Raw genomic sequence first — 27,969 nt, 5'->3', positions numbered from 1 at the left:
TTGCCCCCCCCCCCTTTTTACCTATTGGCCCCGTAACAGCCGAACAGCCCTTTCCGCCGTTACCCCGCCGGTGAGGGTCTCCACACACCAGGCTCCGTTGCCTCCTGCTTCAGCACAGCTACACGGGTCACCGGGAGTCTCCTTTAACCCACGGCGCCCAACCAGATCCTCCACCGACGAGCTCCAATTTCCAGATACCACTGGATGCCAGGGGTAATTGCCGCAGAGGGGGGCCGCAGGCATCGCTCCTCAGAGCTTGATCTGTACCTGCGGGCACACACACCTTCCCCAACCACAAGATCTCCAAAACACATTTCCTCCCCCGCTGTCATTCCATTCTCAACACATTTCCATAGAAGATGGTACCAAAAAGATGTTGCAAAAGAGTTGCCATGGCCTGCTTCATGTGAAATCCCCAGTTCACATTTTACCATTACACATTTTCAAAACACAATAATCACTTAACAATCATCACTCATCCATTTTTTCCAACCTCACGACCACATAAAACACATAACCTCTACACATACACAAACGCCACCCACAAGACTCTGTGGCACCCATTCCATCCCCCTCACCGGCCATGTCATCACTCTCACCCGCCCGCAACTCCAAATTACATGTCCCCCAATTTACATAGCCAGTCCTGAAGCCTGGGACAGTAACCATCAAGGCCTTAACCCTACCTTGATGTGCAGGTAATTACCGGTTGGTCAGGTCCAAAAGTGCCATCCACCCTCAAAATCCCAAAATGTATCCTTGGGCCCACCAAATTTCAGCAAATTTTACGTTTCTCCCCACTATACTGGCAGGTATGTGGATCCGCATCCAACGGTGATTATCACCACACAACTACCTGTGGCTACGACAGCTCCGCACCTCTACCATGCAAGGGTCATCGGGACAAGCCGAGCAGTCAAAACGCCAACACGGCACGGCCCATGAGTGTCCACATGGGTATGACCCACCATCCATCCTTCGCACCCCCCCCCCCCCAAGGAACACAGCTGCACTAGCCCCAGCTGGCCAATGTGGTGAGCACCTGCCACCAACTCCGCCATCCCCAAGGCCTCGGACCTGGGAGGCATGGTCACAGTGCGTGGCATCCCAACAGCCACGTCCTCTGCACCTCCACATCATCCCCCAGTCCGACCACATGCAGCCCCCAGTGCCCACCCACACTTTACCACACCAAGGTCCAGTCAACAGCCATGCTCCACCAGGAGACCCACCCAGAAGACATGGTCCACACACCTCGGACACCCACAGCACCACGTTGACCCCCAGACTACCCAACTACATCCCCATGACTCCACATCCCAAATATCGGCACAGTCGCCCCCGCAACCAGTTGAAAGCTGTGTCCTGCTACCATGTCAATTTTATCACAGCCTCCAACACTTTGGTCTACACACCTGGATCAATAATGGTGACACTGCTGTCAGTATCCACCATGCCATTTCAAAATTCACCCTTAAATTTACATCTAACCTTAGAATACCCATGCCAAACATTTTTTCACATTTTCCTAACCTCACCAAAGAAAGATGCTTTGCCATACACATGCCAGCCGAGCATGGCCCATATGCTCGGCACTTTACAAATTCCCGATTCATCAATCCCATGGCTCTCTTCCCAAACCGAGAGTCCATAAATCATAACGAGACATCTGTGGAAGATCATTCTCACCATCATGTTCCACAGATGCCCCAATGGTTGTCTGGCAGGCTATCTCCATCCCTGTCCATGCGGTTCGACCCGCGTCCACAGACCAACACAGCATGGCAGGTCACCACATGCTGGCTGTCCCATAGTCTCAGGAAGAGGGTGTCAGGCCGCATGCCTGGGTGGTCACCACGTCAGGCCCAAGTTGGCCGTCCATGGTGCCACCACCAAAGCGCGACCCACAACACCTCCCGCTAGTGGTCCTCAATCTTTGCCATCCCAGGCTTGAGAAACCACCTCGGACCCCCTGGAGGTCTTAACCCCCACCAAGGTCTAGTGACCCTGCCGACCCGAGCCAAATGCTCGGGCAGCACCCCAATGGACAAGGGACGCCACACTCCACCAGACCCCCCATGGGGCCCAGGTCGTACCATGCCACCCTTGGCTGGACCCCACGTCCAAATCTCGCCAGCACAGCCCCCCGGCTGGCTGGCAATAAAAATTTTCCAAAGGGGCAACCTTTGCCCGAGGCCATCCCCAATGACCTCTCCTGGTCCACATTCCACAGCCCGGGGACCAACTCCCTCCAAGGCTGCTCCAAATCAAATTCCCATTTAAGTATAATTTCTTTCTCCTTTAAAAAAATTTCATTCCCACTGCCAAACCGCAGCTGCAGGTAACAACCCCCTCAGGTTGTTCCACCCCTCCCTGCAGCTGGTCCAAATTCCCCGCAGGGACCAAATCTTCACAAGCTCTATCTCCCGATCCTCCAATGTCCAAATCCAGTCCGGAGCCAACACACTCCCCCAACTGGTTCTTCAATTTCGGAGCCTCCTGTACCCAATCATGGTTCGTAGTGAGGGTCCCCTCGGTCACCTCAACCGCCTCCTCGGACCGACTCACCTCAATCCCCTGACTCCTTTGGAGCTGAGCACCCTCTACCTCCATGGGACTGTCCCAGGTCTCCCACCGCTAGATGACATCATTTACATTATCACAAATCATTTCTGGCCCCATCAGGTCGTCCCCAAAAAATACCCGGTCCGGCTCCATTACCCGGACCCCCCCCCCCTATTGTTATCCCCCCTTGCTCTGCCCCACCGCCCTGGTGCTGCACCATTCCAAATTCATCCCCCAGTTGGGGTGTTGTGACATCCACCCGGTCCCAATAAACCTCCAGGCCTTGATGTGGGAAACATTCCCCATTACAATTTTCACATTCCCCATTTCGTTACAAATTTCCTTTCCACTGCGATTCCAATTTTGCCATTCCTGGTGCAATTCCCTGCTCCTGAGCTTCGTGCACATCCGCATGGGCCATACTCTCCTCCATTGTCCCATTTAACTCCCCCGTTCAGATCGAATTTCTGCCACCCTTGGCTCCTCCTGGGCCCCATGTGAGTCATTCCTTTGTTCTTTCTTTATCTCATTCGTTTGCTCACATGGGGTTTTCGTTTCTTTAAATCTCCGCATCCAATTTTTCACGACATCCCCTTATTATCCCCCTCAATTCATTCCTTCGGGAGTCCATTTTTTCTAATCGCTCACTCTGAGCGTCCATTTTATTTTCCAACCCATCCTTCATTTCCCGCATAAATTTCAATGAAGCCTGGGTATCGATCGGGACCGCCTTGATAGTGGGGGTAGCTCCATCGCTATGCTCAACTCAACTGTCGTTCTGTGACGTCACACAGTCACGCCCATTGGTGACCTCACAATGAAGGGTTCTGTTGGCTGTCGGTTCTAATAGTCGCATTGAAATGGAATTTCATTTCGACGAAGTTTCGTTAGCTCGTCGATGATGAGCGGTCGTCATTTCTTTGCGTATATTTGCCATCACAATTACTGTGTTATCGTGTTATTCCGTCATTTTTAAAATAATCTCAGCTTGGTGACCAGGCATTTCCGAGCCGGTCTAATAGTCCAGTCAATCTACGCCATTTTGGGGTCGAACCCACCACAAATTGCAATAGTAATGAAACATGCATTTTTCAATGTCAAATTTAGTGGAGAATGACATACTAAAAGTCAAGGAGAATCGGAGCATTGGAACATTTCCAATTTTTGCAATCTTTAAGAGAAGGTTTTAAGCGAAAATCTGCATAAATTTTTCAGACCAAAAACTGTTTCCGTGCTAAATCCTTATGAGATCCTGCAATTTTATGTCCCTGAGGCCTGCAATGTAATGGCTTTATGTGAACAAGTTCATATCGTACTATATACACAAAGAATTAAGTTAAGCACCCCCCCCGTTTTTTTACAACCTCGCACATTACAAGTTTGTTGTCGTCAAAACAGTGTAATATACCCATGATATTGCTATATTTTCTGGAGAAGTGATATTATGGTCACATAAAAACATAACAATCATGCTGTTTTCAATATTTTATTCTGAATAATTTAAGGTGAAATTTTTTGGGAATTTTAGGCATATTTTCACCTCAATTTAAGTATGGAGCTATAGGTCCATCACGGACAGTGTGGATGACGTTTATGTTTTCTAACGTACAGTCATTGTTCTGAGAAGACCTCTAGCGATCTTTGCGTCAATAACGTGTGTAGGACCCACGTGATCGTGCTGCACGAGCGATGGGCGTCACAGATGAGTGCACTCATCTGCATTTCATCAATGGATAATTGCTAATGTCATACCAATCATTATTTGATCTCACATACCTTAGAATATATGCCAATGTATACATATACACAAAGAATATATATTAGGGGGTGCTTACCTTAATTCGTTGTGTAGGGGTGCTTAACTTAATTCTTTGTGTATATATACAAAAAAAATCGTTAAATAATATTGAAAATAATATTGAAAAAAAAAAATATATTGAAAAAAAAAAAAAGTGTTTTATTTAATAATTGAATGAACTGCGATTCAAGCACCAACCTAAGAGCTTATTCTTCTTCTGGATCACTTTCTGGTTCTGACAAGGTCACATTAGAACAGTGAAGTCCTTTGCATTCACTGCATGCGTAAGAGCATTCCAGGCTGTACTTGCGACAGCTGCATCGTAGGGTGCTGCAGTCTGTTTTGCAGCCACAGTGGATGGCATCTAGAAGGTAATCTGGAGCAGGCTTCATCTCGGTCATCACGGGAACCATTCTCTCGTCACGGATAGCCCATCCCCAACCATTGGCATCCATGGCAACTCCTTGCCACTGCTGAACCTGAACATACACCCGTAGGCAATGTTGCTTTGCAGATGCTGATGTAGGGGGCAGGGTACGAGGCTCAACTCTGACAGTGCTTGTTGAAACCTTCTGGTGGAAGCGTTGAAGCCTCAGCATGTCCAGTGTTTCCCCGGGCTGGGCATTATACAAGCAAACCAGGGCATTCTCTCCAGCTGTCATGACATCCTCTTTTGACGCTCCAGGAGTGTTGAAGTTTGCCAAAAGCTCGGAGAAATACGCACTGGAGTTCAGCTTCTTCAAGGCTGTTGATTTGCCAATCGAGTAAATTCTTGACGTGGTATCACAACCCAGGAGTCCATGTGCAACAAGAAGCTTGTCACAAACATTGCGTCCAAGTGTCTTTTGCACTTGCTCGATATTCCAACATCTTGCTTGCCTCCTTGACGTCAGCTTAGGCTCAGGTCGGAAGAACAGGTTGTGAGATGTGGGCCCTGCACGACTGCAAAGGAGAACAAGAAGATCGGTGTCGTCGCCAACTATCACGGTGTCCTTGGTGTTTGCACATGCAATGGCTGTCTCCACTATGAGAACATCTGCATCTGCCCTGGCATGATGAACAGCGTTGTGCCGCCGTTGAAGGTCATCACTCAGTAGATTGATGAAACGTTGTTTATTTGTTTGGTTGGCAAGGAAGTCATCTTTCTTCATAGTACATACCATGTCCGTTGTGAAGTTGACAAGGGGACTGCTGTGAGATCGAACGCGCCTGCTGTGCGCTACATCTTTGGTGGAGGGTGCGCTCACATATCCATCGAACACTATGACAGTATGACAGCGTTACCATACCTGTCTCCAACATATCGCACGTAGTGACTGGCGATTCCTCCATATGTCTCGCCAGAATTCCAAGGAATTCTGTGTAGCAATGCCCCACCATCCAGAACATATTGCACATTCTGTGGCAGCACTGTGTTGCGAACGTCAAGGGGGAGTTGTTTCCAAATGGCTTCGGCTAGCGCTGGCTTGTCGGCCTCAAGCAGGATATCAGTGGTCTTAAACAGTGCTGGTGGGAAACTGCTTAGTTCGTACTTGAAGACATCTTTGAGGTCATCACAGCGTGATCCTGCCGTACTCAGACGTTGGAACAACAGTTGTGGATCTATCAGAACGGATTGTCTGCCAGTTTTCAATGATGAACGTGTGTCAAGAGTCACAACCTGATCTTTCTTCTTGAACGTGTGATCAAGAACCTTTTTGTCAAGCATTCCATCTAAGATCTTCCTGCCGACTGACGCTGCTTGGTCAGCATTGACCGAATCTCCAGCTGTGATGCCAGTGTCAATGCTTTGCAGAGTTGGATCATTTCCAAAGGGATCCTTTGATGACAGGTAGCGAATAAGTTTGTGCGTGTCATCTGTGTCCCGTCCTTGTCGAGCTGCGCTTTGTTCTTTGTGCTGGTCACTGGTCCCATACTGCACTGATGTGTACTCTTGCAAAGCCATGTTGACCTCTGCACATATGGGGGTGGACAGCAGCCACGTGATCCTTTGCGGCTCGCTCATTCCACGACCCCTTGTTAGTCCCCCTGTGGTTTTCACATTTCTCATGAGCACTTGCTCGATCACAAGATCTGTGGACAAGCCGGCCCAGTACCGATCTGAACGCCGCACTACGTGAAATCCATTCTGGAACTGATGGTGGACCTCCGGATGCTGAATAGACAGTTGTGCCAGTCGCTGCAGGTAGATGTACACAGATTTTGTGTACAGATTGTGGCCTGCAGCTGCTAGGTAGGGCAACATGTCGTGCAAAGCGTGCACGTGCAGACGCCAGTCACCAGTGCGTTCCGACCTCAGGAATGTCCTCAGAATGTCTATCATGTCCATGTATTGCAGCCATAGCTGTGCTGTACGCAGATCCTTCTTCGATTGTCGAGCAACATTCATGATGTCACGAACAGAGTCCAGAACCGGGGCTGAAAGGATATCTTCAGTGCAACCCTCACCCTTCAACAATGAATCATACAGGTTTCGTAGCTCACACAGGTCAACTGGGCCAGCTCCCACACTTTGCGACCCTGACTCGGTATCACGCGGATCCATGGCTGCCTGTCCTGCCTCGGTATCATGCGGATCCATGGCTGCCTGTGCCTCATCTATGCTTTGCATTATCGCGTCTTCACTTGGTTCGTCATCTCCTGTAGTGCCCTGAGGGCCATCATCCTGAGCCTGCGAACAAGCAACTTTCGCAGGCTCAGTGAGCAACCAAGTACCCTTTCGGCAGTTGAGGCGAGGCGAGGCAGGGATTATCTGGTTGAGGCTTCTGATTGGTTCTCAGCTGGATTGCACTATAGGCTATTCCGAATCTTTTGATACCACACTTTTTGAGATTGGTTATATAAAAGCGACCGTATCCAAGGTCCAAAGTCGTTGCTATGGAGATCATTGTTCGTGTAATTAAATTTTATTCACCTAATTAGGCTTTGTTCACCTAATTAGACTAGAGTAAAATCTAATTTGATATAAGAATATGATAGACCATTATATTAGCTTTCAAAATTCATTGATATGTATATTTTCGAAAAAATTCAATTTTATTGGGATAAAGCTACCTTAAATGTCAATTATCTCAATATATATACCTTTACATGTCAAATGTATTGTAAAACCAGGGCATAAGGCCTGTCTTACACTCTTAAACACTTACATTTCTGACATCTTTTGAGAATGTGAACGAAATAACAAATTAAGTGCATTATTTTGTGCCATTTTTATTAGCTTATTTTCGTGCATAACTGTCAAAAAGTGGTTGCTCGAAATGAATGTGTTCCAATGCCTCGTTATTCCTTGACTTTTACTATGTTATTACATGGGTCAAAAGAAGCAAAAATGCCAAGTTTCATTACTATTGCAATTTGTGGTGGGTATATTCGTAAAATGACCGGCCTATAACGCTCTTGCCGATGTAACGAATGTCTTCAGGACCGTCTATATATTATGTACGCATTTCTACTAAATTGGACCAATCATGAGGTTGGGCAGGCCTGGGAGGATTGTTGGTTCGTTATTATTGCCAAATGATGTTACTCTTATTATTGGTGTTAATGTTATGAGTATTAATTGTTATATACTTTGTTACAATGTTATCGTTGTGTCTCTTGTTCATTTGGAAAGCCATGCCATGGAAGGACCTATTCAGCTTCTCTCTACACACCTGAGGATGGTGTCTGTCAAAAACATTGAAAGCCTCACGAACTGAGGAGGTCACAACGATCATTCGGTTGTATCACATTCCACATCAGAACGCTCAAGCATAAGTACACAAAGAACATGGCGCACGCACGTGCACACACACACACGTGGATATATCGCGACCTAGCAGGAATCCGTTGCACCTCTGCAAGCCGCATGTGTAGATAACAACCAACGTCGCAAACATTGACACACACGGACACACACAAACAGGCCCATTCGGTTCAGAGTAACTCAGCTCCAGCGAGGTGGAAACGAGCAGCTGTGTATGTCCCCGTGCACATGGAAGGTTGTCGAACCGCACCTTCAAACCAGTTAAAACGTACACGCGAATCTTCCCACTCGTTCAAAGCTCACCTGTTGAAGTAGTACCAGGTAACCGAGGTTGAAGTACTTCTTTTTCTTATCTTCTTATCCTCCCCCATCCAAAACCTTGATCTTTTCTACCCCTGCTAAATTCGGTCCCCTTGTGTTTTATACCTCTCCCCCCCACCCCCCCCTTCCCACGCCTCCTGCCCCCAAGCCCTCTCCCTCCCACACTTCTCCCTGCTCTCAAATGTTGTGGTTGTGTGCTTCCCCTTCTCTCCCCATCTTGTCTTCCGCTCCCTCTTTTTGTATATTTTGTTTGTCTGGTTGATTTGTTTGTGAAATAAATGTTAGCTCTTTCACGAGCCTCGATTCAGTATACAAAAAAAAGAAGAAAAAAAAGGTGTTCATTGGCAAACTTTAGTCTTGCCCTGATGTTCTTTCTGAACAGCAAAGGTTTCCTCCTGGAACACCTCCCATGTAGATCAAATTTGTGCAGCCTCTTTCTAATAGTAGACTCGTGCACTTTGACATCAACAGTGGCAAGAGCTACCTGTAGGTCCCGTGATGACATTCTGGGGTTCTTCGAGACTTCTTTCAGCATCTTGCGGTCTGCTCTCAGGCTGAACTTGCTGGGGCGGCCTGGCCTGAACAAGTTGGCAGTTGTTTGGAATCTTCTCCACTTGTCGATGATCTTCCGGACAGTCGAATGATTGATTTCAAATTGTTTGGAGATCTCCTTAAATCCCTTCCCAGACTTGTAGGCATCTATAACCTTCTTTCTGAAGGCCTCAGAGAGCTCTTTTGATCTGGGCATGGTGACGCCACACACTTCAACAACAAAGAGCAAACCAAACTAAATGTCTGAGGTTTAAATAAGACAGGTTCCTCCAAGATCCTCTCCAACGATGTTCTAATCATTTTGACCTGAGCTGGTGCACATGATTCTAATTTTAGATATTTGAAGTAGTGATAAATGTAGGGGTGTACTTACTTTTTCCACACGCGAAATTTGCATTTATGTTAATTTAAATTATACAATGGACTACAAAATGTAAATGTTTCATGATATTTGTTATATTATATCACCTTTATCTATCAATATTGTCGAAATGAAGATCAAATAGCTGTATGTTGAAATATGTTGAAAAAGTTAAAACTTTACATGGAGTGTACTTACTTTTTCACGTGACTGTATGTCCCTCCTAATGCGTTGAGAAACTACCTAACAGATTCACACCCACAACCTTATACTGTTCACGTATTGCTGGAATTTTGAAACTAAACACATAACCGGTGGGCAACATTTTTACATTTTACACTACACACAATTTTTTTTCCAAAAACTATGACCCAGGAGCTGGACTTGAGGAATAAAACTTGGAGCACTTGTTGCTGGAGTCATCTTCATGCTTCTTGCCTTGGTAGGCAGGCTAACAAAAACTGGCTGGCCCTGACCGGCATACAGGCCATTTGAAGATCAGGGCCATCTAAATCTTCACAATTGCACACATGGATCACTTTTTATTTCTTGAGCAGGGCCACTCGAATCGTGGTCCAAATGCGTGGTGTCAGTGCCACTCAACAGGTGATCCATGTGTGGCAAGATGATGAGGCAGCCAAGAGGTGAAACAATGGAAATGGGTGTGGCCACTGAGCCAGTGGTCCAGAAGGTGATGGATGGATGGATGGATGTGAGTGTGGATGGCAGCAAGATGCTGCGACGGCAAGGTGTTCCTCGTGATGGTCCTGGATCGGGGAGGCAGAAAAGACGCAACGAGCAAAACAGGAAAAGACACGGTGGCACATGCAAAACACAGGTATGACAAGCGGGTGAGAGGAACGCCGGCAGAGTGAAGTCGAGCCTGGCCCTACCCGTTCATGCCTCCCACCGTTAACTACACTACCCTAGCCATCCTTGTATTTACAATTCGTCTCTATGTCTCGTCTCCCCCATCCCCTCTTTATTCCAAATTTGTCCCCAACTCCCCCCAGGTTCTCCCAGGAAGGAAATGCGGAATGAACACAATGTTTCGTACTCATGTCGTGATAATAATAATAATAATAATAATAATAAAGGAGTCTTATATAGCCCCATCAAGCAGAGTAAACTACCCTCATGGCACTTTACATTATCATGCGAACACACACACACACACACACACACACAAACATACACACACACAGACACACACAAACATACACACACACAGACACACCTTCACTCTTGCCCTATTCCTCCTGCTCCCCATTCAAAACCCACAGATGTGTACTCCCCCTCCTCCTCCCCTCCCTCCCCCGCACATGTACACAGACATACTCTCGATCTCTGTCCCACCTCAAACCAAAGGGAAAACAGGACTTGGACTTTGAAAGACTTGTGAAACAGATAGGTTTTGAGGGAGGTTTTAAAGGCAGGAAGAGAGTCACCATGTCGAACAGAGGAAGGCAAGTCATTCCAGAGCAGAGGTGCAGCAAACGAAAAGGATTTCTCGCCAAACGACTTGGTGCTGGTGCGCGGCGGCTCTAAGGTCATAGAGTCATCGCTTGAACGAAGCCGTCGCCGAGGTTCATAGGGAGTGAGCAAATCGGAGAGATAGTGAGGTCCCGCTCCACACAATGATTTATAACATAGTGTGCAAATTTTGTATTGCACATGAGCAGAGACAGGCAGCCAGTGTAAAGATTCAAGAAGCGGAGTAACATGGTCAGACTTCTTCGCCTTACAGACAAGACGAGCGGCAGAGTTTTGAACCTTTTGTAACTTATCCAAGAGAAACTGAGGGCAGCCAGCATACAAAGAATTACAATAGTCTAGCCATGAGAGGACAAGGGCACAGACCAGAGTTAGAGCAGCTTGAGGAGTAAGAAAGTGGCGAATGGATGCGATCTTTCGCAGCTGAAAGTATGCTGATTTGCAAGTTTGAAGTACTTGCTTGGAAAATGTCATGTTACAGTCGAAAACCACACCAAGGTTCTTGGCCGACGAAACAAAGTTTACATCGGTTTCACCAACATGAATAGTGGTAGGAAGTGAACATTGTAGAGGACATCTGTGCGATCTTACAATCATAGACTCTGTTTTAGCATCGTTCAGCTGAAGTTTGTTTTGGGTCATCCACGCCTTCACGTCGGCAATACAGCCTTCTAACACTTCAACGGTGGGCACGATTTGTTGAATCGTGCTTCCTTTGTACAGCTGATTGTCGTCCGCAAAGGCGTGGTGATCAACTGAGTGTCTGGCAACAAGATCAAATAGAGGCTGAGTGTACAAAAGAAAGAGGATAGGTCCCAGGACTGAGCCCTGGGGAATGCCAAAGGAAAGCGGAGAAGGGGCTGATTTCTGGCCATTGACAACAACTGTTTGCACTCTATCAGTAAGATAGGACATCAGCCAAGAAAGGGGAGTACCAGTTGTACCAAATGTGATTTCAAGACGACGAATTAAGACACTATGGTCAATCGTGTCAAAGGCGGCAGACAAGTCCAAAAGAGCAGGAACGGAAACCTTACCACAGTCAAGAGAGGTCAGAAGATCATTGGTTATTCTTAGGAGAGCAGTCTCGGTGCTATGGCCCTGCTATGGACTGGCGAGAATTGAAAAGATTATTTGAAACTAGATGGTCATTCATCTGTGATAGCACAATTCTTTCTGTGATCTTTGACAGGAAAGACAGGTTGGAGATAGGACGGTAATTTTTCATGTCGTTAAGGTCAAGGGTGGGCTTTTTAAGAAGTGGTTTAACAAGAGCTTGCTTAAAGAGAAGCGGAAATGAACCCGTAGTCAGCGAATCATTGATAACTGCAGTAATAAATGGGAGGAGGGTGTCCAAACACTCAATAAACAAATCGGTGGGAAGGGGGTCAAGATCACATGTTTTTGTGTTTGACTTGAGGATTGTACATTTGACAATTTCCTCAGTAACAGGAGTAAACGAACTAAGAGGTCGTCCGTGAAAGCAGTGTTAAGCATCATCGAAGGAAAGGAGTGACTGCTTGTCAAGATTGTTTCTTATTGACTGAATTTTATTGTGAAAGAAATGCAGGAAGCGTTGGGGTCGTTCGTTTTGAGGAAACACAGTGGGAAGAACGGATTTATTTTTGGTGGCAAACAGGCGGTTGGTAATGCTGAACAGTTGCTTGCAGGAGGAGCTCCTAGTAATCCGATCAGAAATATATGACGTTTTTGCTTTCAGAATGATTTTTATGACGAGTCTTTTAGCTATGTTATACAACTGTTTATGGACTGTGAGGCCAGTCTTCAGCCACTGTCTCTCGGCACGTCGTCGTTCCTTTTTGGCAGCCCTGACTTCGTTGCTGACTGCGCTGAACCACGGAGTACTCCTGCGTCTGGGAACGGCGCGCCGTGTCGCTGGAGCATGACAGTCCAACGCTGTGCGGAGGCAACAGTCGAGGTCTTCTGCAGTGACATAGGAACGGCCAGAGAGACGGGTGTGAAGGTCCTCTTTAAAGGCGGAACGGTCGATGGCACGAATGTTGCGGGCAGTGATGAAGGTGGACTGAAGACGAGGAACAGCAATACTCAGGTGGTTGGTGACACATAAGTGGTCCGAGGTGATAGCACAGGTCACTGACGTGGACTGCACCAACTGATCATCGCATCTGTGCACTAACCAATCCAGGATGTGTCCTTTAATGTGTGTAGGTTGGGAGACAGACTGAGACAGACTAAAAGTAGAAAGGAGGTCAATGATCTTTAAAGTGAGAGGATGTTGTAGTTGGGCATAGTGGACGTTGAAATCTCCAAGAATCAAGACGAAACCAGGAAGAGTATTGCAGTGGTCGAGCAGATTAGGAAGCTGGGTCACGAACATAGAGTCAGTAAGCTTGTTTTTCCGGTTAGGTGGAGGTCGGTAGAGGCAGAAGAAATGAAGAGTGTTTTCTGACAGAGTGAAGGTGACATGGGCTAGCTCGTAGGATGAATGGTCGAACGAAAAAGTCGTGGTGAAGGAGACAAAGGGAGAGAAGTTGTCTCTGTAAATAACAGCCATGCCCCCACCCCTGGAGGAGCGAGGAAATGACTGCAGGGTGTATCCAGGTGGGGTGAGATCAGCACACCTCGCTTCGTCGCCACTGGGTCGGAGCCAAGTTTCGGTCAGAAAAAGCACCTCGATATCGTTATCTTGAATAAAAGAGGTAATTTCGGTTCGCTTGTCAGGACTACTTACAGACTGAGCATTGAATAAGGCGAGATACAGGTCAGAACGGTGTTGTTTTGGTGCTGTGTATGTTCTACACTCTGCAGGGATAGATGAGGTTATTGAAGTAGACAGGGGACACTTTTTCGCAGGAATTATTAAAATGTGGGCCGGGCCATCGCTGGTCGCGAAGCGAAATCACAATCAGTATTTTTCTCTGCTTTCTCCTCCTGCCTCGCTTTGTGCGTTTTCTCGGGAGACCAACGCCGATTTCAAGTTCTCTGAGGCCTGACACGAGTCCAGGAGTCAATCGAGTGGTGTTGTTTAAAGATAAAAGTTTTTGCCAAGTGTAGCGAATAGGCCTCGGGATAGAGGAGTTAGAGCGGAGAGTCGAGCTCGGTACATGCAGCGGTGTGTGCAGAGGTGGGGCGAGCGGTGGGGCGTGCGATGGGCTGGGCGATGGGCCGGGCGATGGGACGTGCGATGGGGCGGGCGATGGAGCGAGACGGGGAAAAGGACTGTCTTGTTGAGAGGCTCACACCGGGGCCGCGTGAGGCTCAACGAAAAAACATGGCGGGTACTTACAGTTCGAAATTTTCAACTTGGTGGCGAGTAAAAACCAAAGTACTGCAAATCTCACGGGCAGACACGCCGCCATAAGCCAGGAAACGAAACAGGGATCCATCACAATCATTCACACAAAGCACAACATGACAGCACACGCTAAATCCAACAGAATCAATCAAATACACAGGACGACCGACTCAGCTCAGCCTGCTAGGCGAATGACCCAGAAGTAAGATGCATCTTACCAATCAAACATTGAGTCCCGTGGTGCGAAATCCATCCCCTTGTGGATGGTTGTGGATAATGCGAAGGGGTCTTCACAAAATTCAAACTACACTAACATCATTTACACATTTTAATCTCCCCGGGTTTGTACCCTGCCAATCGGCCTTCTTTAAACTATGTGGTTCTAAGAACCCGAATTCCCATTGCCCACACTGTGGTGCCCTCCGAATTTGGGTCTAACCCCAACAATTTTTCCATCTGTGCCCTTGCACAATTTCGGGGCTGGGTCATGTGGCTCTCCCAGCAGGTCTACCTGCACCCCTCCGTTCACTGGAGCTGCCTCCCGAGTTTGCCTGCTCCTCACAACTACCCTATCTAGGGAAGGCCCTCCCTGGTGCTTACCCCCACGATGCCCACCTTGGCATTGGGCAACCCGGGTCCCTTCCTTGGATCCTCGGGCCCCACTCACTCTAACCTAACTGGCTCCCTGAGCCTACCTGCGGCCTTATCTGGCCGACGAGCTCCCAGTGACGGAGTGCCCCAAATAACTATTTCTACCAATTAAGCCACACGCCCAGCCATTCCACCGTCTCCTGCACATCACAAAAAAAAAACTATCACCACAATCAGCACCACAGGAGTCAATATCCAGGTAATTTACCTGTACCCTCTATCTAAATTTAAACTACCCACCCGGGCCTTCATGAATGGGTTCCACTCCCCCCATTCAATCCTTCGCACCATGCATTCCACACCATGCATTTCACACCATTTATTTCCACACCACAACTCCATTTATTCTCAAACACATAGCATCATCTATCTGACTGATTTCCCCCATCACTCGTGCTTCCCCGTCATCCCTTTACACGACGCACACCCTTTGTTAGCAACCAGCTGAACTCTCTACGTCCCCACTCCTGTTCATTGTCACTACTTAAATCTTGTCCCTATTGTCTCTCTAGATCCCCAATCATTATCCTCGCCCTTCCTCAGCTAGTGCTTCGGTGCCCCCATGGAGCAACCATTGCTGGCCCCTCCATGGGCCTAACAATGCTATCCCCCTAAACTCGTGCTCATGGGCCCCGTCACGTGGGGGAATGGTCTCACCACCATAACCCCACGTGGTGGGCACATACTTCCCCCAGTCCTCTAAACTATGAGCCCCCATCTATGGAGGTACTTGGTCGCGGCTCGGCCTCTAAGGGCTCCAAGGGTTCTAAGGGTTCTAAGGGCATCAAAAAAAAAATCATCTCCTCCTTTGTTCGTGTTCGTTCGTTCTTCTACCACGTGTTTCACCCCACCCGTTTTTTTCCTCTCCTTCCCTCATAACAATCCTCTCCAGCCAAAAGACACCTTTCCAATTCTATTTTTCACCATACTCCTTCAACTTTCACCTAACCTTCAAAAAAACATATTAACGAAGAATTTAAAAAGTAGGTCTCTCCTCCCGTACTAACACATTTGCTAATACACCTCCCTGTTCCTTTGCTCTCTGCTCTCCTGGCTCTCAATCTCCTATACTTCTGTTCCTGCTTCTGAACCTGTGCTGGAATCATTAATCCCCCTAAGGAATCCTTCATGCCCTCATTTAGGAAATTTCCACAGATCGTTTTCACGGTTTAGTTTTAAAATGTTTAAACTTTCTCCTGAAGTGTTATATTCTTTTGTAAAAATTCAATCTCTTACAGTTCTTCCTTCCTACATTCCCTAAACTCACCTGCATTCCACCCCTCCTCCAATGTTTTCAAACGGATCGCTGACTCGAAAATCACAAGTAACTCATTTTGCAAGAAATGTTTGTTTTCCATTAATCGTCGAACACTTTCGAAAATCCAAACTCAACCATCCACTTCTAAACTCCCCACTCCCCCATCCACTTCAAATCTACCCCCTCCCCCCTCCCCTTCAAATCTCCCCACCCTCCTTTTTTTTGTCCAATTCTCCCCTCTCACCCCTCCTCCTCAAAGCATCCTCCCCGCTTCCTCCCCCTTCCAACTCTCACCTCGATCGCCTCCAAACTTCTTCCTCGCTCTGCCCTCTACTCAAACAAAACCTCACTGTGCCTCACCCAATCACCATCAAACCTTTTGTCCTCCTCATCCCCTTTCTCCTATCTCTTCTGAAATCTCTGACACACTATCAACAGCTCTCCCTACCTCCTCTTCCTCTTCCTCATCTCTACCCTACCCCTTCCCAGTACTGTATCCGATGCTCCCCCTTCCTCTTCCTTCATGGTATGGACCTCAAACATCCGCGGCCTTCACGAAAACCTGATTGATCTCTCCATACAGGTTGCTTCTGACAAACCAGACTTGATCTGCCTAACAGAAACTTTCCTCCTTCAAGATGTCTCCGATTCCTTAATATCTCTCCCTCGTTACTCTCTCCTCTGGTATAACAGACTGGAGCCTCGTCCTGGAGGTGGGATTGCTGTCTTTATCAAAAACTCTCTTCATCACTCTCCCTGCACTGCCCTCTCTCCACATCACCCCCAGGAGTACCTCTGGTTACGGCTTCCCCTTCGCTCCCACCTTTTGTTCATATGTGTGTTGTACCGTCCACCAAACAGTGATGACTCCATCTACATCTCGCTGTCTGATAACATGGACCAATTCTATCCACTCATCCCAACTCTCTCTTCCTCATATGTGGTGACTTCAACTGTCATCATGCCAGCTGGCTGGGTGTAGGTACCTCTCTCACCAGCCATGGTTCCTCAGCAAAGGACCTCTGCAACTAACTGGGACTGACACAATCTGTCAATTTCCCGACCCGGATCTCAGTCAATGGAGTATCTTCTCTTCTGGACCTGGTTATGACAAACTTCTCTGCATATGTCTGCTGCTCTTCTTCTGTTCCAATTGGTTCATCTTAGCATATGCTTGTTAAAGTGGACATCTCTGTCCATTCTCAGAGAGCCCGACGTCGACTCCGAGAGAGACAGAGACAGAGACAGAGACAGAGAGAGAGAGAGAGGAGGGGAGAGGAGAGGAGAGGAGAGAGAGACAGAGAGAGAGAGAGAGAGAGAGAGAGAGAGAGCGTCGACGAGTTTGGCATTTCACTCAGGCCGACTGGCACGGTCTTCAAGCAGCCATAAATCATCTGGACTGGTCTCCCATCTCTATCGCCTCTGACATCAACTAATCCTGGGAATTCTTCCAAAGTAAACTGCTCTCTCTCTCATGCACAGATTTATCCCATCTCGTCTTCAGTTGTCACACCCTTCCTCCCTTCCACGGAACATGGAATCTTGTCGTGAGGCAGTTGCCCTGAAACAACTGGCCTTCGCCTCCTGAAAGGCAAATCTAATGAAAGGCAATCTCATTTCCTTTCACAAAGCCCGGATGGTTTCACATTATCATTCAATAATTTTTGGAGTAACACCCCACATACCTTTACATTTTTACCTTTGCCGCAAAAGGTGGGCAGAGGTTATGCTTTGACCCCTGCCTGTGCAAGTCTATTTCTCTGTCAGGCTGTTTGTCTGTCTGTGTTAAGTCTCAAAAAGTTATGGACCGATTTGGACAAAACTTGTTGGACAGCTTAGGTATGTGACAAGAACGAATCGCTTCGATTTTGGTGAAGATCCGAATACAGATCCGGAAACGAGAATTTTAAATTCTTTTTACGCGATTCTTCACCATTGAGTGATGGGGCCAAAGACGATATATATCATGATATTTCAAAAAGTGGACGAATTATGACAAAAATTGGTGGATGAGTTGGGAAGTGAATAGAACAAGCCGATTCGATTTTGGTTCACGTCTGGACCCAGGTCTGGCCTATGAGTGGGAGTGGGATACAAAACGTAAACTCTTCAACCTGGCGTAGGTACATGCGCTCTATAAAGTGTCGTTCTAGTTTATAAATGCTGTTGTCCCAACTTTATAGGCATATTCACATTGTAATGGTGCAGTACTGCACATATGTTACGGGGTCCCCCCCTTACCTCTGGTCTCGGTGGACCTCCAAACCCCGAGAGGGTCCCCGGCAGAAAGATGCGTTATCCTTGGTTGAAATCCAGCAAATAATGAAACCATCAATGGAGCCAGCAAATGAAACAGTCAAATCAATAATGCAACCACACCAGGTTATAAACAAACAATAATATATTATAAATCACACACAAAGAGCCATACAACAATGGGGCAATCACCCCTACTTCCCAATCTTACGATGATACCCATGTCAAGCCCCTTAGCCCCACACTCATGGCACCTCCCCCAATGTCTCTGCACCCCTCCAAGGCAAAGTCCCAATGTCTCTGTGCGCTCCCGCGATTGGGGAGTCAAGGCCCGATGGTCAATTGAGGCGTAGGCGAGCGAGACGACCCCGAGGTCACGTGCTCAGCACCCAGCAACACAGCGGTGGAAAGGAACCTCACAAAGACGCGCTCCGACGTACACGTTGCTGTTCAATCCACGAGCCTCCGTGTAATTCTCACATGCCCCTTTCTGGCACAGCCGTCCCCGGCAAACCACCGGGAATAATGCCCATCCGACACGACAAAAACCTGTTCACTGCAGGTTGCTCGCGTGGTGAAGATGGCAGACGACTTTCTCTCCAACCCGGGCTTTGAGGCCCGCATCCTCCAGAACCTCAAGGAGAATACCCGACGACAGGCTCCACGCACTCCGGCGATATTTCTTATCGCCCGAACTTCCCTTCAAGGACGCAAAGTTCACTCGCACTGTACGTCGAACACTCGGTCCGGAGCTTCCACCACCACGTCTCTTTTCGATCTCTCCCCGCCTCTCTCCCTTTGCTCCACCTCCTCCGGTCACGATCCGGATTTCCGGCCACATTTTACCAGGAGCGCTTTTAAATCTTTTAACCACAACAACCCTTTCCCTTAAGTCACAATAAGCATAATATCTAGAACCAACAATGATAACAACAACCATAATGAGGGCCTTATCCGTAACACATACTTCATCGACGATGTAACATTTGAAGTTCGACATATGATCAAATGTGTCTTTCGGCCCCGCCCCCATCAGGCTGATTGACAGTCGTTGTCCCACCCACCCCTCTTGACACTTAATTGTCCAATGAGTAAATATGCAGTTACACCTACCTTTCATGGAATCCTTCCAAGTTATGAAATTGTTGAGGTGTTATGGACCTTCCCACTGTAAAATGGAGTAGATTTGTGTTTGAACAAAGTACTGAGCACCAATTTTTAATTATCATGCTCATTCTACTTTCCAACTCATTCTACTTCAAAAACATATTCAATCTCTTATAATTCTTTCTCACTGCATGCTCTAAATTCACATCCATTCCACCCCTCCTCCATCGTTCTTAAACGGATCACTAACTTGAAAATCACAATTAACCCAATTTGTTATAAATGTTCGTCTTTCATGAATCATCCACTTTCTAAACTCCCCCCTTGGCCCTCCCCTCCTAAACTCCCCCCTTGCCCCTCCCCTCCTCAACTCCCCCCTAACCCCTCCCCTTCAAAACTCCCCCCAACCCCTCCCCTTCAAATCTCCCCCCAACCCCTCCCCTTCAAATCTCCCCCCTACCATCCCTCTCCAATTCTCCCCCCCTCCAACCCCCTTCTCAAAGCTGCCTCCTCCCGACTTCATCTCCCTTCTATCTCATACCTCCACCTCCCCCAACCTTCTACTTTCCTCTGCCACCCCTCAAAGAACCCCTCATTGTGCCCATCACCATCAAACCTTTCATCCTCATCCTTCCCTTTCTTGTAACTCTTCTGTAATCTAAGACACTATTAACTGCTCTTCCTACCTCCCACTCTCATCCTTCATCTGCCCCTACCCCTCCCTTCCCCTGTCCTCATTAACGGTATGGACCTCAAACATCCGGGGCCTTCGCTCAAACCTGATTGATCTCTCCATACAGGTTGCTTCTGACAATCCAGACTTGATCTGCTTAACAGAAACTTTCCTCCTTCAAGATGTCTCTGATTCCTTAATATCTCTTCCTGGTTACTCCCTCCTCCGGTATGATAGACCTGAGCCTCGTCCTGGTGGTGGGGTTGCTATCTTATAACTATTTTTGAGATTAGCATCGGCCAAAAGGTCAATATAGGCCAAAGGTCAACAACAACTTCAAATTTCTAAAATCCTTAATTTTCATCCGATTCACTTGAAATTTGAATGGGATTTACATATCAGCAAACTCAATTCAACCACCAACTATTTTTGAGATCAGCATGGGCCAAAGGGTCAACATAGACCAAAGGTCAACAACAATTTCGAATTTCTAAAATCCTCAATTTTCATCCGATTCACTTGAAATTTGAATGGAATTTACATACCAGTCAACTGAACTCAACGAACAACTATTTTTGAGATCAGCATAGGCCAAAGGGTCAAAATAGGCCAAAGGGCAACCACTTTTTTCAAATTTGTAAAAGCCAATTTTTATCGGATTGACTTGAAATTTGAATTGGATTTTCATATCAGCTAACTGAATTCAACCACCAATTATTTGTGAGGTCAAAAGTATGCTCTACTGAGTGTCATTCTGCTTTGTTCTCTTTTGCCAAGTGTTGCTGTGTGAGTGATTTTTCATCTGTCTGTTTGTTACTTGGCAAAAAATTTTTTTAAAAATTGCAAGTATGTTGATCACTCCAGTTTGTGTGTGTGTGTGTGTGTGTGTGTGTGTGTGTGTGTGTGTGTGTGTGTGTGTGTGTGTGTGTGTGTGTGTGTGTGTGTGTGTGTGTGTGTGTTTGTTTGTCTGTCCACTCACTTATACTTCTTTTTTTGTATACAGAATCAAGGCTCATGAAAGCTAACATTTATCACAAAAATATATATATATATCAAACAGACACACAAAGTATATAATAAGGGGAGCGGTAGACAAGATGGGGAGAGAAGGGGAAGCACACAAACACAACATTTGAGAGCAGGGACATCGGGAGATCTGTGGGAGGGAGAGGGTTTGGGGGAGGAGGCGTGGGAAGGGGTGGGAGAAGCATAAAACACAAGGACACTGCAAGGACTTCCAGGAAAGAAGTTGGTATTTCAAAAAAGCTTGTGGGGAGGAGGGGTCCAGGTCCCCCTCTCGTCCTTTTATGGTCAGTGTGGAAAACTCCAGTTTCCCTTGACATCATTAACCGAGGAGTTTAAGGTGGTGAGGGTGCAGGAGTTCATGATGTTGCGGGATTCAAGTGATGCAGTGGTAAAGAATGCTCTCCCAGAGAAGAAGGGAAGTCGGAAGTGGATTGCAAGAGGAGAGGTGGATGAGATGGAGGAGCGGTTGCAACATGAGGAGGTCGTGGGGATGGTACAGCACCGGAAGCATGGCTTATTGGCTTGGGGTGGATGAAGCATGAGTGATGGGGAAAGGCATGTGTGAAAGAGAGGAGGAAGATGGTTGAGAGGGAGGTGAGAAGAAAGGAAGGGGAGGGGAGATATGTGAAAGCAGTCAGACAGGCACACCAAGGTGCTTAGACTAGGTGGGAAGGTGTGCGGGTGAGGACATTTAAGTGACAAGAGATTTGGAGGATGGAGCCAATATTGTTGTTTCCTGTTGCGGGAAACGTATGACGTGTTGCCGTCACCAGTAAACTTGAGATTGTGGGGGTTGTTGCAGGAGAGATGTTATTTGTGTGGAGGTTTGGGGACGGTGCAGCATGCACAAAGTGCATGCTCAGTAACATTGGCAGCAGGAAGATACAAGTGGTGGCATGATCAGGTGCTGGCGGTGGTAGAGCAGATGGTGCAACAAGAGGTGCTGAGATCAAGAGAGAGAGAAGAGTGGAGAAGGAGACCGATGGGGGAGAGGTGTTGTTTGTCAAAGAGGGCCAAGTGGAAAGAGGTGGAAAGAGGAGGAAAGAGGAGGAGGTGTAAAGCAAGAGGGCTGTCAGATGCTTGTGATTGGCAGGTGGTGGCAGACCTAAAGCCACAATTGGTATTCCCAGAGGAGATCTGTGTGACAACGTTGCGGCCAACTTGCCTACAGGTCACAATTTTAAACCAATCTTCACGAAACTTTACTAAATGGTAGAGTTCGTGGTCCGACAAAATCCTATATATTTTTGGGGTCAATAGGTCAAAAGGTCAACATAGGCCAAAGGTCAACCACTTTTTTTAAATTCCTAAAATCCTCAACTTTCATCCGATTGACTTGAAATTTGAAGAGGATATACATATCGGCAAACTGAATTCAACCACTAACTATTTTTGAGATCAGCATCGGCCAAAAGGTCAACATAGGCCAAAGGTCAACAACCATTTCAAATTTCTAAAATCCTCAATTTTCATCCGATTGACTTGAAATTTGAATAGGATTTACATATCGGCAAACTGAATTCAACCACCAACTATTTTTGAGATCAGCATCGGCCAAAAGGTCAACATAGGCCAAAGGTCAACAACCATTTCAAATTTCTAAAATCCTCAATTTTCATCCGATTGACTTGAAATTTGAATAGGATTTACATATTGGCGAAATGAATTCAACCACCAACTATTTTCGAGATCTACATAGGCCAAAAGGTCAACATAGGCCAAATGTCAACCACTTTTTTTTGAATTTTTAAAATCCTCAATTTTCATCCAAATGACTTGAAATTTGAATAGGATTTACATATCGGCTTAGTGAATTCAACCACCAACTATTTTTGAGATCAGCGTGGGCCAAAAGGTCAACTTAGGCCAAAGGTCAACCATTTTTTTGAATTTCTAAAATCCTCAATTTTCATCCGATTGACTTGAAATTTGAAGAGGATTTACATATCGGCTAACTGAATTCAACCACTAACTATTTTTGAGATTAGCTCAGGCCAAAAGGTCAACATAGGCCAAAGGTCAACCTTTTTTTTTAATTTCTAAAATCCTCAATTTTCATCCGATTGACTTGAAATTTGAATAGGATTTACATATCGGCTTACTGAATTCAACCACCAACTATTTTTGAGATCAGCATGGGCCAAAGGGTCAACATAGACCAAAGGTCAACAACAATTTCGAATTTCTAAAATCCTCAATTTTCATCCAATTTAACCAGAAATTTGAATGGGATTTACATATCAGCAAACTTAATTCAACCACCAACTATTTTTGAGATCAGCATAGACCAAAAGAGCAACATAGGCCAAAAGTCAACAACAATTTCAAATTTCTAAAATCCTCAATTTTCATACGATTCACTTGAAATTTGAATGTGATATACACATAATTTAACTGAATTCAACCAACAACTATTTTTGAGATCAGCATAGGCCAAACGGTCAACATAAGCCCGGGGTCAACCAGTTTTTTCAAATTTCTAAAAGCCTCAATTTTCATCCGATTGACTTGAAATTTGAATAGGATTTTCACATCAGCGAACTGAATTCAACCACCAACTATTTTTGAAGTTAAAAGGATGCTCTACTGAGTGCCCTTCCACTTTTTTCTGTTTTGCCAAGTGTCGCTCTGATTGATTATTCATTTGTCTGTCTGTCGCCTACAGGTCACAATTTTCAACCGATCTTCACGAAACTTCACCAAATGGTAGAATTGGTCATAAGCAAGAAGCCTATTATTTTGGGGTCAAAAGGTCAATAAGTCAACATAGGCCAAAAGTCACCAACTTTGTCAAATTTCTAAAATCCTCAATTTTCATGTGATTGACTAGAAATTTGAAGAGGATTTGCATATCTGGTCACTGAATTCAACCAACAATTATTTTTTATGTCATCATAGGCCAACATTGTATTTTAGGGATTTCGCAAGTATCATGCCATGCACGACATATTTCTTGTTTGTTTGTTGGATACTACGTCCACGGTCGTGTAAGTGATATTTGTTCATAGCGTGTGGTACGTCATATCGAAACATCTGATGTGGTGCAATGTGCAAGCTAATGTATTGGTCATGTGTTGCTTGTGTGTGCAGTCAGAACTTGCAACAGCATTATTCAACTTTCCTGTTCCTGCTCTGGGGCGCTGGTTTGTTTACCAGTCAAGGTATGTGCATTAATATTCTAATCTGATAGAAAGATATAATTAACATTCACAAGCAAGAGATCCAAAAACTCAACCCATACTGGTAGTGCGGGCTGACGGTATAGCCTTATCCTTCTTCTTCTTCTTTTGAATGCAGCACATGGCTGTGAGCAGCATCATTGGCTGAGGACCTCTGATCCAGCGCCCACTGCAGGTTAGAGCAGGAATTTGTAATTTGTTAATGGTGCAAGCGTTAGCTCGCCTACGCTTCGCCAATGACATGGTGGGGTCTTTAACGTCCACCAACTAATGCCGCCAGACGAGATGTCCAGTCCAGAGTAGGCGAGCTAACGTAACAGGCAGGGGCGCCATTAACGAATTCCTGCCCAACATACTTTGGGAACTTCATCAACATCAGAGCTACAACCTTTAATAGCTACACCTGAAGACTAAACATGGAAATGACTCCTGGTCAAATTTGCATGTACAGTATATGAACAAAGGATGCATTATAGAAAAGCTACCTTTCAATTGCTACCTGTCAGCCAGCAATCGTAGACTATGTTTGTGCAGGTATTTGGTTTCCACTTGTTGCAAGCACTCCAGGTGTTAAAGTTCTTCCCTGTAAAACCGGCTTAAATATAAATAAATAGTTGTGTTGTACCTGTAAATTCAAGCTAATGGACAAAACAGCTTATGCGATCGAAAGTAGTCTACTATTGGATTTGTAAATTTTGACTTTTCTGAAGATCAATGCGCAATAAAAGATCGAGTATCGTTGGGGGCAAAATTACCACCACCACCCCCTAGTACGACCTCCTCGGCTCCGTTTACGTGTCCTGTATCCTGAACGTTCACACCGAATACTCTATGAGTGATGGTGTAGCGGGCAATTTGGAAAATGTTCATATGCTGAACTAAAGGACTGGCCATCTTGACGTGTGTGTGCAGGGGGTATGTTGCTCCCATCTTTCCTCTCAAGAGAATCCTGCCCCACCTTCTTGGCAGGGGTATTTGTTGATGCATTTTGATGTCCATCTCTGCATTGGTGTGGCATTATTTAAAAAAATTTTTTAACTCTGACTCCAAGGGTAAGCAAACCTAAACAAAACGAGAAAGCATCTGAAAATGCAAAGCCAGTCTGCGTCCGTTTGTAATTGTTGTCTTCTTCTTCCAGTTCTTCAAATTGTTACCAGTTGTTGGCTTCTTCTTCCGTATGCTCAAAATAAAGAAAACAAAATGAAAATTTATGATTTTATCCAACCTTAACATTTGAGCTTTAGATCTCAAAAAACAATCGGCTTCTAGCTTTTGATTGGTGAACCAATTATGTGACCCGATATGCAAATTCTTAAAATTTCAGGTCAATTGATGGAAAATTGATGATTTTAAGGAATCTTGACCTTTGACCTTTTGATCTAAAAAAAACAATCGGCTTCTAGCTTTTGATTGGTGAACCAATTATGTGATCTAATACGCAAATTCTTTAAATTTCTGGTCAATTGGGTGGAAATTGGCAATTTTACACATCCTTGACTTTTGACCGTTTGATCTAAAAAAAACAATCGGCTTCTAGCTTTTGATTGGTGAACAATGTCAGTGATCCAATATGCAAATTCTTTAAATTTCAGGCCAATCAGATGAAAATTGATGATTTTAGGTGACGTTGACCTTTAACCTTTTGACCAAATCATTAATTTGGCTTCTCTATATTATCATAATAAAGCTTTGATGAAAATTTGATGACATTAGCTCAAATGGTAAAAAAAAAAGTTACAGCCTGGACAGACAGACACACACACACACACACACACACACACACACACACACACACACACACACACACACACACACACACATACACACACACACACACACACGATTACAAAACCCCGTCTCCTGCTGTGCAAGGGACGGGTTAACAATTGAATGGCAAACATTCTACAAAATGAGGAAGGAAATTCTTAATTAGGCCTGGATATTACAACAAAAAAGTTTTTGAGATGTTGCATCCCTCCAACATTGAAGGCGTCATTTTAAAGTCTCACGCCCATAAGAGGGCCATAGGAGGGACCTGTTTTGGCTACCTAACAACCCATACACACATTTTGAGAAAGCAAGATTCAGGAAGGTGTGATGATGTTGCCACAAGCAAACTCTGGCCTGGGTTATAAACTACAAGCAGAAGTACCCGGCGTTGCCGGGCGGGGGAGGGCAGGGGAACGGGGGGGAGGGGGAAGGGGATGGGAGGGGGGGGAGGGGAATGGGGGGGAGGGGAGGAGAGGCGGAGGGGGAGGGGAGGAGAGGGGGAGAGGGAGGGGGACGCAGGACACTTCCTCTTCCTCTCCCTCCCACTCCCCCCCCCTCCCCTTCCCCTTCCCTTCCCCCCTCCCCTTCCCCTTCCCTTCCCCCCTCCCCTCCCCTTCCCCCTCCCCCCTCCCCTCCCCTTCATCGGTTTACAAGTTTTTATCTTGGTAGATTTTCTTTTTTGAGGAACTGTTTGTCATCCCCACAATGAAGTCTTCCGACTTCCTGATATATCGTCAATTCATTTGAAGTTTGATATCAGACCTCAAATTGTTGACTATAAATGCGATTATATCAAATTCATGAAAATGACAAAAACATATTCATCTTCTGATCAACATTTCAAAATCATTTTCCCAGAAAACATCCCGCCACCCCCCCCCATCCCACTCTTTTCAATAGCGATCAACGCACCTGTGTGCAAGTAAATCAGGTAAACTAGTCGACGCAAGCAAGGACTGTCCGACAAGATGGCGCATTGCAGATTAATGTGACTAGTTTGGGCTCGATTCCCAACTCAACGATAAATTATACATATATATATATATATATATATATATATATAAACCATCGGATTGGTACGCGCACCATGGTCCAGCACTACACGGTACCAGGGACCAGGTGTTCAAGATGCACACCTTGAGCACGCGACCACCGCACTCCACGCGGTCTCCCCATAGCCGCTCTGCTTCTGAGTGCAGTGTGAATAATAAACAGGTTCACAATACACCTATAAAAAGGGTTCATTTTACTCGAAATGAATTAAATTTAAATATGGATCTAAGTTTGCAGAAACGATCAAAACTTCCCCAAAGAATTTAATTTTAAAAGCCCAAAATTACCTGCAGTGAATATCCGAGGAAACCGCAACGATTAGAGAAACTTCCTTCGTCGGCAGTGCGAGCACTAAATCATCGTCCACACAAATATGTTCCCTCGTCAGAAATGAGAACTTTAGCTTGTCATACGCATACATACCATGCGTGCCGGAACGCCCCCAATCGTTCCGGTACATCTTCACAGTAACAGGTAAATCGCACATGTTCACAGGCACGATAAATGTTACTTAAAATTATCGTAGTCCGCACCCTTCATTCAATCAAATGTATCTCTCCCATGGAACGAAAACAGACGAGGAATCAGGAATGGCTTTCAGAAGAGATCCAGGTAAGCAGGAGCGGATCCAGAGGGGGCGTTCCCTGCGCGTGCACCCCATAAACCCCATCCTCCCGTCAAAAGTGATCGTTGACTTCAAATCAAAGGGAGGTGAAAAGCCCCCCTCCCTTTATATAAGGGATTGTTTCTCTATCTGCAGCTTAGACATGGGGACTGAAAATGCGTTTCTCGGCTTCCACTGGACGAAATCGGCTGTAAGTTTCAGAAGTAAATGCTTTGTACGTTGAGGTAATATGTTCCAAATTTCAGCAACGTCCAT

General features: G+C 45.9%; 1 protein-coding gene across 5 annotated transcripts in view; it reads right to left on the bottom strand.

Moving 5' to 3' along the window:
• The window catches only part of LOC137421045 (uncharacterized), a 71,727-nt gene extending 44,088 nt beyond the window's left edge, over positions 1 to 27,639 (bottom strand). For 2 of the 5 annotated variants that reach the window (XR_013622414.1, XM_078771978.1), the window contains exon 1: positions 22 to 2,710. The gene's annotated coding sequence lies outside the window, so the exon portion shown is untranslated. Of the gene's footprint in view, positions 1 to 21; positions 2,711 to 27,376; positions 27,463 to 27,512 lie in introns of those variants that run through there. The other 3 variants (XM_068106706.2, XM_068106705.2, XM_068106708.2) reach the window with 2 other exon arrangements.
• Between the last annotated feature and the right edge of the window lie 330 nt (positions 27,640 to 27,969).

The sequence above is a fragment of the Myxine glutinosa genome, chromosome 2 (assembly GCF_964187855.1).
Source record: "Myxine glutinosa chromosome 2, kmMyxGlut1.1, whole genome shotgun sequence".
In the NCBI taxonomy this organism is placed as follows: domain Eukaryota; kingdom Metazoa; phylum Chordata; class Myxini; order Myxiniformes; family Myxinidae; genus Myxine; species Myxine glutinosa.
This window is presented reverse-complemented; position numbering and strand designations above follow the sequence as displayed.